Here is a 16865-nt window from a genome sequence, read left to right as displayed (position 1 = left end):
TTGCCCTCTAGGATGAGTTCCATTCAGCCGGTATTCCATGTGTCTATGTTGCAAAAATGTGAAGGTGATCCTTCATTGGTTGTTCCCTTGGAGAACATTGGTATTTTGGATTCTTTGTCCTATGAGAAGGTCCAGGTGAGAAACTTGGATCGACAAGTTAGTTGGTTACGAAAGAAAGACGTTGCTTCGGTGAAGGTTCTATGGAAGAACCAAAAGTTTGAGGAAACTACTTGGGAAGACGAGGAGGACATGAAGTCCAAGTATTCGTTCCTATTTCCAATTTTGGAAATTCGTGCTTGAGGTATGTGCGTCTTCTTAACATCTTTGTTTACTGTCATTGTTGATGGTAGATTGTGAAATGCTTGACATCTTTGTTTTCTAACTTTGTTAAAGGTACAAGTAGAGGCGTGTCGAGCCCAAATTGTGCTTGTATTGCCTCATCCTATAATTCGAGGATGAATTATCCTTAGTGGGGGAGACTGAAACACCCTGAACTTGGCCCTTGCAAATTCTTAAGTTTTGAGCTTTCTGATCTTCATACGACTTACACCATGCTAGTCGTATGGTATGGATATGAGTCTAGGACCCTAGTCGTATGTTGGTCAGTATGATATTGGCAAAGTTATGTTCAAGGTATTAGAAGACTCCATACTAGTCATATGTTCATGATATGAGAGGTATAGTGCCCAATAGTATATTGTCTAGTGTCTAGCCTTTGATGTCTGCTTAGGGTACGACTTGAAGGGTGCTATTCGTATCTGGTCAATTTACGAGTTAAGGGTACCACTCAAATGATGTGGATACAAGTTGAGGGTCCAACTGTATCCTCCTACGTTCTTTTTACAACTTTTAAGTTGAGGATATTTTGGACAATCCCACCCTACACCTTAAAACACTTATTTGGCTTTCATTATACACTTTAGAAGATTGAAACACTCTCTAAAAACCTCTCAAGAAGATTGGACTAGGGTTTCTTCAAGGTGGTCATCTAGAGGCTTAAGGATCGAGATGTCTTCATGAATCTTCAGAACTCAGGCATTTGACTCTTCCTTCATTGTTAGTTCACAAAAATCATGTATTTTAAACATAGTTCATGAATCATTAATGGTGGTATTAAAATCCATGGTTGAGGGTTTGAATGCATAATGTTGAGTATTATTTTCCCATGTTTTAAATTGTGATTATAAATATTTTGATAATGGTTTTACACATGTGGGTACTTACAAATTGTGATTTAAACTAATGGGTCATGGTTAACCCTAACTTGATAGTTTTTGTCTTGAATAATTATTTGACAATGGTATGCCCTCAACCTGTTTGTGAAAATGACAATGAGAAGAATCTTGTCACATATGAATTGTATTTTGAACTAAGGCATTGGCCTATGATTGTTGATGATTGATAAATGGTTTTATGAAGGCCTTGTTAGCCAGAAATTGATTTGAATCATAATCTTGGTGGTTTAATAGGCTAAGTGGATTCAAGTCCCTAAATTTTAAATTGAATTGACGTGTTTATTTAAATAATGGGTTCGAGTCCCAAAGTTGATTAATAATGGTTATGATATGTTGCTCGCTTGTAAGGTGGGTTAGTATGATGATAATAATAGGATGCCTTTGGTAAGTAATTGGAATAATGGTTTTGTATGTGTAATGAATGTTTTAATTGGGCTTTCAAGTGGGTTGTGTAGCTGGGTCGTGAAAGTGGAGTCTAAAGGACTAACACTGGAAATCTTGCTAGCCGGTGCGGGTGTCTATATGGCCAGAAGGTTTAAGTCCCCTGAATGGATATATGAATGAGATGTTCGAGTCCCCCATATTTTATACATTAGTGCTTAAGTCACCTTGAATATGTCGGGTGGTTCGAGTCCCCCATAAAGGCATATACAAATATGGATATTCTCTAGTTCGGGTGGCTACATGCACTAGGGCCCTTCCAGCTAGGAAAAAGCTGGGCCCATTAGCCCGTGGGTGCCTTGTTATATGACGGTTATGCTACACAACCTAGGTTAATATTTTCAAATTTTATGTTAAGCCTTGTTCCCTACCCTGGCATGATATATATGTATGTATGTGATTGTATATGACTATTTGACTTGGGTTTGAATGATAGCATTATTTTACTACTCTATCCCTGAGTTACATGCTAGCTCTCTTACCACCAACCATCTCCGAATGCTGTATCCCCACGCGATGCAAGTATTAAAACTTTCTCTACTTTACCTATGCAGTGATCAGGTGTTCGAGTGGTTCGTGAGTTGATATTGAAGTTGTGATATTCCATACTTCAAAAGGCTTCATTTCATAGTCTTTGTATTTTATGTCTTAGAATTGATTAGACTTTGGTTTTGGCTATTGTCTGGGGCATGTCCTGACATTTTATTGATTTCATATTTGTAGAGGCTTTTCTGGATTACTGTGGACTTGGGTGTGTTGTTTTGGTGGATTGGTTCAGACACTTCATGAGTTATCGTTGGTCTTATTTCTTCATTATCTTGTTATATGTCAGAATTCATCTGACACTTATGGTTGTTGTGCTAGTTAGGCTAGATGAAGGGGATAATCTCTGGCTCACGTGGGACTTGAGATACCTATCACGACCAAGTCCTGGTTCAGGTCATGACAAAGTTGGTATCAGAGCCAGGTTCATGGTCAATTGGGTATCCAAAAATCCGTATTGAGTAGAGTCTGTTTTATGGGTGTCTAATGTGCCACACTTATAAGTGGGAGGCTATGAGACATTTAGGAATGTTTTCCTTTCTTATTGTCTTACTTTGAGCTATATAGTTTAAGCTCTTGGATTCCTCTAATTTCCCATTTACTCATTTATTTAGATCATGCCTCCCAGACTATCTGAAGCTCATGAGAACTCCTCTGTTTTACATGAGGACACTGTTGATAAGACACACCATGCTTATGGGGTGAAGACCCAGTCTAGGGTTCTAGTTTCTGATTGCCCTCCTGGAGTTCTATCGGTTCTCTCTAGCCTTCCTCGAGCTTTTCAGGCAGATGTGATAAACACTAAGTTTTGTCAGTCTATTCATATGTTGGCTCAGTTGGTAGCTTCTCCGTCTAAGCTTGGTGCCTCTGTTACTCCATCTTCTGAGGCCACAAGGGTTGGCTAATTCATGAGGCTGAACCCTCCTATGTTAGCCGGTGTTAAGGTTGAGAGGATCTTTAAACTTTAATTAATAATATGGAGAAGATCTTCTGGATTATGCATGCATCAAATGTTGAAGGTGTGGAGTTTGCTGTCTACCAATAGAAAGATGTGGTATACCAGTGGTATGAAGAGTGGGAGCAGCCTAGGGGAAGTAATGCTGACTCTGTATTATGTGATGACTTTTCTAGTGCCTTTTTGGACCGCTTATTTTCTCAGAAGTTGAGGGAGGCACAAGTAGAAGAATTTGTGAATCTGAGATAAGGTAGAATGTCGGTTAGGGAGTATGCCTTGAAATTCCATCAGTTTTCCAGGTATGCTCCCAATTTGGTGTCTAGTATAAGAGCTAGAATACATAAGTTTACTTTTAGGTTGTACCGTGAGTTATTTCTGGTGAGTGAGGTTGACTTGTTGAACAAGGATATGAATATTTATTGACTTGTAGTTTTTATGCAATAGGTTGAGGAAGAAAAGAAGCAGGCTGAGATTGGTGAAAGGAAAAGTAAAAAAGTTTAGATTTTTTGATCAAGGTGGAGGCCAGCAATAGAGTGGTAGAGATGGGGGAAAATAGCCCACAAAAAGTGAAGGAGTTTCGGTTCTTTCTCTATGGCTAGTACTCGTTAACAAAGTCATCGGGTGATTATTTCTCTTAGCATGGTGGAGGGTATAGGGCACAGAGTGCCCAATCTCAAACTGGTAAGGCTTGGTCCACTCCATCACATCCCCCTTGCAGATTCTATGATCAGCTGCACAATGTTTAGTGTGAGAAAAAGAGAAACCAATGTTTCAATTATGGTCAGATTGGCCATATGAAGCGTGATTGTCCTTCTAGGGTTGCTTTTGGGTCAAATAAGGTTCCTATTTCCTCTTCATCAGCTCATGCACAAAAGGGTACTGTTTTTGCTTTTGGTGTTGGTGCTGGCACTGGTCGAAATTGCTTATATGCACTTGCTTCCCATCAGGACTCTGAGGCATCTCCCAAAGTCGTTACTGGTATGTTGAAACTCTTTACTCATGATGTGTATTGGTTGCTTAATCCAAGGTCCACTCTTTTTTATGTGACTCCATTTGTGGCTGTGCATTTTGGTTTTGATTCCGAGTGTATTTTGAACCCTTTATTTGTGTCTACCATGGTGGGTGACTTTGTTGTTTCTAGAAGGGTCTATAGGGGTTGTGTGGTATCTTTTGGTGGTTGGGAAACATTGGTGGATCTGTTTGAATTCGACATGGGTAATTTTGATGTCTATTAGTGATAGATTGGCTGTACTCGTGCTATGTATCTTTAGACTGTCGGACCCATAAAGTTTTCTTTAAATTCCCCGATGAGTGAATTATTGAGTGGGAGGTTGGTTCCCTAGCTTCTAAGGAGAGTTTCATATCATATCTTAAAACTCGGAGATTGATCTCCAAGGGATGCCAATATCATCTGGTCTGAGGTAAAGATTCTAACTCGGATGGTCCTTTTTTGCATTTTGTCTGGGTGGTGAATGAATTTCTCGAGGTCTTCCCTGACGACCTTCCTGGTATTCCTCCTGAGTTAAAGAAGCATAAAGAGTAATTAAGGGATATTTTAGACAAGGGTTTCATTCGTCCTAGTGTGTCCCTATGGGGTACACCTATCTTGTTCATGCATAAGAAGGATGGTTCCCTTTGGATGTGTATTGATTACTGACAGTTAAAAAATATGACGGTAAAGAATAAGTACCCTATCTTAAGGATAGATGATTGGTTTGATCAGCTTCAGGGTGCTAGATTTTTCTCTAAGATTGATCTTCGATTTGGGTATCATCAGTTAAAGATTAGGGAGGTGGATATCCCTAAGATAAATTTCCATACCCCATATGGTTATTTTGAATTCTTGGTGATATCGTTTGGCTTGACCAATTCCTCAACGACCTTCATGGATTTGATGAATAGGGTCTTTCATCAATTTCTAAATCTTTTTGTAATTGTCTCCAGCGATGATATTTTGGTATACTCTAAGAGTAAGGTGGATTGTGCCGATCATCTCCGTTTTGTGTTGCAAACCTTAAAATATCAATTGGTGTATGCTAAATTCTCTAAATATGAGTTCTAGTTGAATGCCGTAACATTTTTGGGTCATGTTGTATCCAATAAAGGGATCATGGTGGATCCTCAGAAGGTTGCTATGGTTAATAAATGGCCTAGACCTATGACTCTAACCGATATTCAAAGTTTCTTGAGTTTAGCCGGTTATTATAGAAGGTTCTTGGAGAATTTTTCTTCTAGAAAAAGGTGAAGTTCTTGTGGTCTGATGCTTGCCTGGGTAGTTTTGAGAAGCTGAAAGATAACTTGACTTCAGCTTTGGTTCTGACTCTACTTGAGGATACCAAGGGGATATTAGGTTGGTTTGGGTTGTGTGTTGATGCATCATGGCAAGGTGGTTGCTTATGCCTTTAGACAGTTGAAGGTTCATGAGAAGAATTATCCACCTCATGACCTCAAACTTTTGGCTGTGGAGTTTGTGCTAAAAATTTGGCGTCATTATCTATATGGAGTGCATATGGATATCTTTTCGGATCATAAGAGCCTTCAGTATGTGGTTACATGTGGTTACTCAGAAAGAGCTTAATCTCAGGCAAAGAAGGTGGCTTGAGTTACTGAAGGACAATGGTACGAGCCTTCACTACCATCCAGGTAAAGCTAATGTAGTTGCTGATGCTCTTAGCAGGTTATCCATGGGGAGTCTAGCTCATGTGGATGAAGATAATCGGGAATTGGTGAAGGATATTCACCATTTGGCTAACCTTAGAGTTTATTTTTTGGACTCTGAGGTGATGGCTTTCGAGATTGGTGGTGATGGTGTCTTGAGGTACCAAGGGAGCTTGTGTATTCCCGATCTTAATAAATTGTGAGGAAGGATTTTGGATGAGGCCCATGAATCATGGTATATGGTTCATTATGCAAACTTGTTCCTTTAGGAAATAGTAAAGTTGAATGGTGTGCCTGTCTCAATTATTTTAGATTGGGGTACTCAGTTTTTATCACATTATTTGGCATATTCTAGCATGGTTTGGGGACTAAAGTGAGTCTTAGTACAACCTTTCACCCACAATCGGATGGACAAGATGAAAGGACTATTCAGACTTTGGAGGATATGCTGCGAGCTTGTATGATTGACTATGGTGGTAGGTTGTTTGACCATTTGCCTTTGATTGAATTTGCTTATAACCATAATTACCATTCTAGCATTGGTATTGCCCTATTTGAGGCATCGTATGGAAGAAGGTGTCGATCTCTTATTGGATGGTTTTCGATTGGTGAAGCAAAGATGTTTGTCCTGGATTTGGTTCACCAAGCTATGGAAAAAGTGAAGGTGAATCGGGATAGGCTTAGGACCACCCAATGTCGCCAAAAGTCCTATACGGATGTGAGGTGAAGGGACATGGATTTTGAGGTTAGAGATTGGGTGTTCTTAAAAGTATCTCCCATGAAAGGAGTAATGCAGTTTTGAAAGAAGTGAAAGCCCAGTCCTCGGTATATTGGCCCATATGTGGTTTTGAGAAGAGTTGGAAATATTGCGTATGAGTTAGATTTGCCCTTTAGCATGAGTTCCATTCATTCGATATTCTATTTTTCTATGTTGCGGAAATGCGTGGGTGATCCTTCGTTGGTTGTTACCTTGAAGAACATTGGTATTTAAGATTTTTTGTCCTATAAGGAGGTTTCAACGAGGATCATTGATCGGCTAGTTCATCGGTTGTGAAAAAAAGACATGGCTTCGGTGAAGGTTCTATGGTGGAACCAAAAGTTTGAGGAAGTTACTTGGGAAGCCGAGGAGGACATAAAGTCCAAGTATCCGTTCCTATTCCCAATTCCAAAAATTTGTGCTTGAGGTATGTGTGTGTTCTTAACATCTTTGTTTCCTGTCATTGTTGATGGTAGATTGTGAAATGCTTGGCGTCTTTGTTTTCTAACTTGGATAAAGGTAAGAGTAGAGGCGTGTAGAGCCCAAATCATGCTTGTATTACCTCATCCCATCATTCGAGGATGAATTATCCTAAGTCAGGGAGACTGAAACACCCGAAACTTGGCCCTTGCAAATTTCTCAAGTTTTGAGCATTTTGATCACCATAAGACACACCATGCTAGTCGTATGGTATGGATATGAGTCTAGGACCATAGTCGTATATTGTCCAGTATGGTATTGGCAAAGTTCTGTTCAAGGTACGAGAAAACTCTATACGAGTCGTATGTTCATGATACGAGAGGTATAGTGCACAACCATATATTTTCCAGTGTCAAGCATTTGATGTTCTGCTTAGGATATGACTTAAGGGTACTAGTCGTATGGTGATGGTACGAGTTAGGCTAAGGAGTTGTATGTTGGATAAAATATGGTTTCCAATTTTCTGATATGTGGATATGAGTTGAGGGGTCCAATCGTACCCCCTTGCATTCTTTCTACAACTTTTAAGCTGAGGGTATTTTGGATAATTCCTACACCAAGCCCTTAAAACCCCACATCTTACAACACTTATTTAGGTTTCATTCTACACTTTAGAAGATTGAAACACTCTCTAAAAACCTCTAAAGAAGATTGGGCTAGGGTTTCTTCAAGGTGCTCATCTAAAAGCTTAAGGATCGCAATCTCTCCGTGAATCTTCGTAACTTAGGCATGTGACTCTTCCATCATTGTTAGTTCACAAAAATCATGTTTTTTTTAAACATAGTTCATAAATCATTAATGGTAATTTTGAAACCCATGGTTGAGGGTTTGAATGCATAATGTTGAGTATTTTTTCCTATGTTTTAATTTGTGATTATACATGTTTTGATAATGGTTTTAAACATGTGGGTTCTTGATAATTGTGGCAGGTTATGGTTAACCCTAACTTGATGGTTTTTGGCTTAAATAATGGTTTGACAATTGTATGCCCTCAACCTGTTTGTGAAAATGTCAATGAGAAGAATCTTGTCACATATGAATTGTGTTTTGAACTAAGGCATTGGCCTATGATTGTTGATGTTAGTAAATGGTTTTATGAAGGCCTTGTTGGCCATAAATTCATTTGAACCATAACCTTGGTGGTTTAATTGGCTTAGTGGGTTCAAGTCCCTAAATGTTGAATTGAATTGATGTCTTGGTTTAAACAACGGGTTCGAGTCCCAAAGTTTATTAATAATGGTTATGGCATGTTGTACGCTTGCAAGTGGGTTTGGTATGACGATACCAACGGGATGCATTTTGGTAAGTAATTGGAATAATGATTGTGTATGTGTAATGAATGTTTTAATTGGGCTTCAAAAAGGGATGTGTGACCAGGCCGTGAAAGTGGAGTCCAAAGGACTAACATTGGAAACCACACTAGTCGGTGAGGGTGTCTATATGATCGAGAGGTTCGAGTCCCCTGAATGGATATATGAATGAGAGGTTTGAGTCCCCTATAAAGGCATATACGGATTGGATATTCTCTGGTTCGTACGGCTACACGCACTGGGGCCCTTCTATCTAGGGGAGAGATGGGCCCATATAGCCGATGGGTGCCTTGTTCTATAACGGTTATGCTACATATCCCAGGTTAATATTTTCAAAGTTCATGTTAATCCTTGTTCCCTACCCCGACATGATATATATGTATGTATGTGATTGTATATGGCTACATTACTTGGTTTTGAATGATGGAATTATTTTATTTCTCTATCTCTGAGTTACATACTAGCGCTCGAACCGTTAATCATCTCCAGATGCTGTATCCTCATGGGATGCAGGTACCGAAACTTTTTTTATTTTACCTGTATATTGATCAGGTGTTCGAGTGGTTTGTGAGTTGACATTAAAGTGGCAAGCTTCCATACTTCGAAAGGATTCATTTCATAGTTTTTAAATTCTATGTCTTAGACTTGTTTAGACTTTGGTTTTGGCTATTGTCTGGGGCATGTCCTGACATTTTTTTGACTTCAGATTTGTAGAGGCTTTGTTGGATTACTGTGAACTAGGGTATGTTGTTTTAGTGGATTAATTCAGATACTTCATGAGTTATCATTAGTCTTATTTCTTCATTATCTTGTTATATGTCGGAATTCATTCGACGCTTTTGGTTGTTGTGATGGTTAGGATAGATGAAGGAGGTGTTCTTCGGTCTGCGTAGGACTTGAGATGCCCGTCACGGGCTACCCTTGGTTTAGGTCGTGATAGTTTTATCCCAAAACTTCATAATCTCGTATTGTTTACTGTTATTTTTAGTTCTTAAACTTGAACTCTACTTGGTTACAATTTTCACTTGTTTACTCTTCTTAGTGAATTGGATTGTTGCTAAGCATAAGTCCCTATGGGTTCGACATCCAGCTCGAAAGTGCTCCTTTATTACTTATACGACCACATACACTTGTATGTGCGCTGGAATCGAAACACAGAACTATTAAATCTCTCTGTACTTTAAAAAAATTACACATTCTCTAAGTAATTAATAATTTCCTACCAAATTTCAACTCAATACACTTCCTAACACTTTTCCACCCTATTTTCTTACTCACCTCTCTTCCCCATCTTTCTCTCCCAGACTATCTTCTCCCTCTTTCTCTCTCTCACACTACTAAAATCTTTGTTTTAGACTAAAGCCTCAAAATCCATTTGAGTTTTATAGTGATGAAAACTTTCAACTACTTATAACAAGAAATGGTAAGATAAATACAAGTAGAAAGAGGACTCATGGCCATACTAGTCCCAAATCTCATTTTTTGTGTCTTTCTTAATTTTTGTCGAGCCAGCACCACCACAATGCCATTGGTGTCCCCTTTAATTTTGACTGTTGAAATGTTTGTATCCAATTTCTTTCTGGATCCACATTTTATGGAAAACTTTTGTGCCCTCATGATTTCTTAGGCACTTATCTGATCGGTCCTATGTTTTTCGATGAACTCTAGTGCCCTCATGATTTGTCGTATACTAATCGGCGTGCTCCTAGCATTATTGTCCCCTTTTTACTTTGAGTATATGAAGATACATATATATGTATCTGTGCAAGTAGATGTCACATCTAATTTCCAAGTTGGGGAGTATCTATGCACAAATACAACTTGTCAATATGAGATACATGTATCTTTGATATCTATGCAACTTTGTCAATATGAGATACATGTATCTTTGATACCATATACGTGTATCGATGTACATACACCAGAAACATTACTTAAATTTTCTCCAGGTACATTTTATTCGATACGAAATACACTAGATATTTGATATCAAATACACCACATGAAATTAATTTTGGACACACTAGATTCACAGTGCATAGATAAACTAGATACATAGTTCACACATATGCATCTATGCACAGTTCAGATATACACTAAATACCCATATATACACTTTAAATAAATGATACGGCCCGAACCAGGGCCTTGTCGTAATAGACAATCCCAAGCCCAACCAGGATCGAAAACCACCCTCGTTACCCAACCCAACTACCTGATGCACACCTTGAGTTGGCTGAACATATAACAAGATAGCGTATCCAACCATGTGGTGACTCTGGGATAAGTTTATATCCGAGACCAACCCAACCAAGTCCAACCACCCAATGACCAACCAAACCAATGCCAAAATCCATAAACCAAACCAATTATAACAATCCAATGCATGTATACATATATAAGAAACATAACCAATCCGTTCCATACCCAAGTCCATAGTTGTCCATACAAAGCCTCTAGACCAACCAAAGAGTACCTAGTCGGGACATGCCCCCGACCATAGCTAAAAACAAAAGTCTATGAAATACAAGAAATAAATAAATTAACCCATGACATAAAATAGATGCCTTCCAAACTATGGAATCTTACCACTTCAATCAAACATCAACTTTCCCCGAATCCGATCACTAAGTAGGAGAAGTAGAATGACAGGTCCTTGCATAGCATAGGTAAACAGCCACCCGAAGACGGGTTAGTGGGTGAACACTAGCATGCACTCAGGATAAGGATAAAATAATGCCATTTACAAATCCAAGTAAAATCATCCATAATGCATACAACCATATATATATAACCATGCCGGGAAAGGAACCGGGTTTAGCATGCCTTTAAAATCTTTACCTGGGCTGTGTAACTTTGCCATCCTAAACCACCCAGGGCTATATGAGTTCAACTCCCCCTGCTGAAAGGGCCCCAGTGCATGAAGCCGCATGACCAGGGAAGAAAACCTGGGATGACTAGTATATCCCCCCAAATATAAAGTGTGACCATTCACACGGTCACCAAGACCAAACCTCATATTAGCAACTATGAGTTTCTAGTTTTGGCCCCCCCGGGACCTCCACCTCCACATTTTTGCTACACACCCTACCATTATTGCCCAATTAAAACCATTACCAAGCAATCAATCAATCCATTAACCATTTATTAATCGAGGCCATTAGTAGTGGTATCGTCATACTGACTATACTTGAAAGTACTATCCATAGCCAACCATGTATAGGTTTAAGGGACTCCATATTCCCTTCTATTAATCATATTAAACCACTTGGGGATTCCCATGTACCCCACAAGCATAACCAATTTCATAAACACCAAGGATTTACCATTTAATCCTTCCAAAAATGTACACCATTTATGCCATTTAAAACCATTCCAAACCATTTATGACCATGACAAACATTTATATCATTTAAACCATACAAAAACATCCAAATCCATTTAGGGTCCCATTACTTACCAAACCAAACCATGCAAGAGTTCCAATGAAAGTTCAACAATAGAGTGGAAACATTCTTTTAGGCATTTTATCAAGCATGTTGAGGGAATACCTTTACCAAGACCAAAACCAATGCATAAACCACCATAATCAGGGTTAATCAAGACCCATTTGTTAAACCATATCCAACAAGTACCAACATATGAAAACCGACACTAAAAACATGTAAAAACATAGTTTAAACCAATACCAAACCATATGCAATCAAGACCCTCAACATATATTTCAACATCCTCTATTCATGATTCATAAATCAATGTTTAAAACACAATACACATGCCTTTAGTTGGAACTAACAATAAGGGAAGGAGTACATGCCTTATACAAGAAGATTTAGAAGAGAAACATGACTCTTGAGCCCTTTAAAGAACACACAAAGAAACCTTAGCCTCCAATCTTAAAGAGTAAGTTTGAGAGAGTATTTGAAGTGTTTCCATCCTTTAATAAGTGTTATGAGAGGACACCAAGGGTTATATAATGTGAGAACAAAAGGACTTTGAAGTAGCAAATGTCCATACTACCCTTGACATAAATTAAATCGAGCCACGTTCAGGGGTGCGACTCACCTAAACTATCCGTATCCTAGGGTATGAGTGGTACCCCAACTCGTACCCAAGACCTTGCCAAGACCCACCCTACCTACTGGTTTCTATATGATTCACACCTCCATAAATTATACGTAAAGGTATGAGTGGTATATTCAATCGTACCCACCAACCGTACCATGGGCAAACTCTATAAGACAACTCACTTAAGCACCATACGACTTGCCTTGCACCACTCATATCTTTGGATACGACTCGTACCTCGATAAGTCGTATCTTGGGAAGTAACCAAGCCAAGCACACTTCCTAACATATGATTGAACCCTCAATCCATCCCACAAGTCTTATTCAAGGGTATGATTGGTACCCTTGAGTTGTACCAAGTCTAGTAAGTCCAAAACCAAGGAAATTTTGCTAGGGTCCTATTCCTAGGGTGTTTCAGTCTCTCTCTTTAGGATCATTCATCTTCGAATAATGGGTAAGAGTAAGGGATAGTCACGAGATAACATATTAACACCCAAAAAACTTTTCCTCAACCAAAATAAGAAGCAAGGACACACAACCATGGTGAGAAGATCACTACATAACCCAAACACAATTTACACCCCAACACCCATTTTGACCCCTAACTAAGTTAGAAAATAAAAATGCAAGAGGAACCATTCCTCACCATTAACCAAGTTAGAAAACAAAAAGACATGTTGAAGAGCACATACCTTACACAAGAATTTATGAAACCAAGAATCAACGTGGACACTTGGACTCCATGTCCCCTTCCATATTCCAAATGACTTTCTCGAGCTTTTAGTTCCACCATGGAACCTTACCAAAGACACACCTTTTTGTTTACAACTGGAAAACTTACCATTCCATGATCCTCACCGGGACCCCCTTAAAGGATAAGGAATTTGAAATACTAATACCACCCAAAGGAACCAACCAACCAAGGACCATCCATACTTTACCCCAATGCACACTCATAAAATACCGGCTGAACGAACTCATACAAGGGCAAGTCCAGTTCAACTTAGTATTTACCAAGACACACCACTATGAGAGATTGAGTCTAGCTATACACCACCTCCATGTTGAAGCCTATCTAAAGCTAAAAAGAGTTAACTTAGGACACCGAGCTCTACTCCTTACATCTATCCCAAAACACTACTCTGCTTTCATCCCCATTATAACAAGAAAACCATAAGTAAAAGACATAGGCAAACTATGTCCAACCACTACCCCTAACCTATAATTGAACACCCAAAATCATACAACTACTAAGCCATGAAATAATTCATAATACTATGGCCTACCAGACCTCTCAGGTGCCCAACACAACTAACCATAATTTTCAAGCCCACTGCTTATATACATGTTGTATAATCTATCCTTTAAAAGATCGAGCGCCATTTGCTATTTCACAAAAGCTTCCACCACCTATCCCTTTCCTAACCATTTCTCATGACAACAACCTTACCTACCCTAGACTCTCCCCCACTTAGGGGCTTCTATATTTCCCATTTCAATATATCACCATACGTCCCAAACCACTACTATCCTAATATAAAAAGAGTTATTTAAGAAACCAAATTACAAGAGTTATCTATGTCTCCCAAGATAAGATCCCAGAGATAAGACACGACACTATAGGCATGAATTACTTCACAGCAACCACGTCGACCATAATAAATGTAATACTCCAAGAAATTTTTCATTAAAATTTTGTGCATAAATGTGTTGGATTCTATCTTCTAGAATGAATTATAAATTTTACATGTGAAATGTCTTAGATTATGACCCACCATTGCATAAAGTATCGAATAAGATTTCCAATGATATGTGGATCATTCAAACGGATACCCGAGCGATGAGTTATGAACATTCTGATCGAACCATGAATAGTAGTGAACAGTAAAATGTGCAGAAAAAAGTACTAAGGCCTTACGTATTTTTGATCCAACTTTAAATGATCATAACTCCTTGTACATAATAATCTCGATAATCTACTATATATCAACGAAAATCTCTACGAGTCCTCTTTCCAATAAAATTGGTTTCATCCAATTTGTCTATCGGAGAAAAAAGTTATGGTCGATCTACTTCAGCCTATCAAAAGCAAATTTTTGGGTCAACTTAAAATGATCATAACTCCTCATACACAATGATCTGGGTGATATACTATATATCAACGGAAAGATATGAGAGTCTTCTTTCTAATGAAATTAGTTTCATCCAATTTGGATATCGGAGTAAAACGTTATGGTTGATCTACTTCATACTATCAAAACGGTCCACAAAAGGACAGATTTGAGAATTATTTGATTTTTAAGGGCGTTTTGGTCATTCCCCCTGATCCAAAATCCATCCAAACCCTATATTAAAGGCTATTAGAAGCATTATATGTTATATTTCATCAAATTCCCTCAAAAAGAAAATCCTAAGCTCCTACATCCAACTTTAAGAACCTCCAAAGTTCACCATTAATTCTGCAAATTTATTTAAGATTCCAAGTTCCTAGTTCAAGAACTCCAAGAACCATCATTCAAAGGCACGATTAAAATCAAAAAAATGAGTATCGATCTAAAGTTCATCATTCAAGGTATGTGGGGTTTTTCAACAAGAACTCTCTTTCGTTCTTGTGCCCAAAAATAATTTTTTTTACAAAGGCATGATTTTTATTTGATTTTTATGAATTTGAAGCATGAACCCATATCTTATGATGATTATTATGAAATCTTGATGTTTATGATTTTGAAAGATGAATTTACATATGTGGAGATATAAAGCATGAATATTGAATGATATTTATCATGAATTTGATATTTGGGTCGTGAATCCCCATTGGAAATTGTGTTTTTGTTGAGAAAGTGTGTGTTATAAGCACGTTGATGTTGAATATTTGAGATATTTTGAATGATTTGACCTTTTGGTCTTAATGAAGTTATTTTGAACGTGAGTGTGAAAGAAATCCACAACGTGGTTGATTTTGATAGATGTGAAGCATGATGGATCCCGATGTATATTTATATATTACTGAAATTGTTTTATTGTGGATTGTCTTTAAAATGATCTGAGCTAATTCTGGGAGAAATCCTTAGCACCGAGTAGGAGGTATAAAGCGACCTTACTTTCCTAGAACTATGTGCCCCCAAAGGAATGAGCCTGAGGCTGATTTATATAGTGATCACTAGTTTGTGTGGATTTCATATCGATAGTCCTACTCCAATGGAAAGGATAGGATGGCTCTTCCCAACATGGGTTGGAAGTTGGACTCCATGTAGCTCACATGGTTTATGTCGGTTATAGGATCTCCCAGTGTGTGTGTGTTTCCTTGTGTCTATGGTGAATGGTGAGGTGATTTGAAAGTAGAATTGTGAAAGTTATTCTTTCAAAAGATTTAAATGATATTTACATTATGAGAATTGATATTCTAGATGAACTGAAAGCGATTGACAAATTATATGATGACTCACATGTGTTATTGTCCTTATTTCATCCTCTTATGATTATGATGATTTTCTTTGGGCTATGTGAGTCTTTCATACATCCTGTATATTTCTTATAAATATTTATGATGATGATGTTTATACAACTGCATACACCTCCATATACTCGATTTATTTCCATGGTACTGACCCACATCTTCGAATATGGGCTGCATTTTCTCAAAATGTAGGTTCAGGTGCTCAGTTTAAAGTTCGACAATGATTCTTTGGGCATGCTGTTCTACATCCTCTATTGTGGTGAGTCCTTATGTTTTGAGGATGTGATGTCTGATGTTGGTTTTATGGAATTATTTACATTTGGTAACTGAGTATGAGTCAGTTGGGGCATGTCTCAATGGCTCGCTGGTTTTATTGATTTTCTTAGTGGCTTGTCAGACTAGTATAGATGATGGGAGTTGACTAATAAGTCGTATTTTGTTATCTTTCTGAAATTCTTTTATTCTTGGATTATGATTACTTTGTTGATATTTGAGGGTTATTTATGAAAACCCCATTGATTCGTGTTGAACTGAATAAAAATGGCTCAAAGGGTTAGCTTGGGGCTACTTGTAGCCTCAAGCACCGTGTGATGCTCCGGGACCCATTTTTGGGGCATTACAAACTTGGTATCAGAGCCTAAGGTTTTAAGGTGTCCTAGCGAGTTTGACAAGCCGCGTTAAGTAGAGTCTTGATCATCGGTGTGTAGCGCACCACATCTATGAGTAAGAGGCTATAAGATGTTTTAGGAAAAAGTGTGATTCTTTCTTTTGGAAGTCTATTGTGCTTAAAGTGTATCTCTCTTCTATTAATTCGTGTTCTCCTCTTTCAATATGCCTCCACATCGAGTGAGAAGAAATAATAATGGTTTGGGAATTCTGTGTCACCCAAGAGTCATTTTATCTCTTTCTCAAAGCTAGAAAGCTTATTTCCAAGGGGTGTATTTACTATTTGGTTAGAGTC

Source organism: Capsicum annuum, chromosome 5, assembly GCF_002878395.1.
Source record: "Capsicum annuum cultivar UCD-10X-F1 chromosome 5, UCD10Xv1.1, whole genome shotgun sequence".
Classification (NCBI taxonomy): domain Eukaryota; kingdom Viridiplantae; phylum Streptophyta; class Magnoliopsida; order Solanales; family Solanaceae; genus Capsicum; species Capsicum annuum.
Note: the sequence above shows the minus strand (reverse complement) of the source record.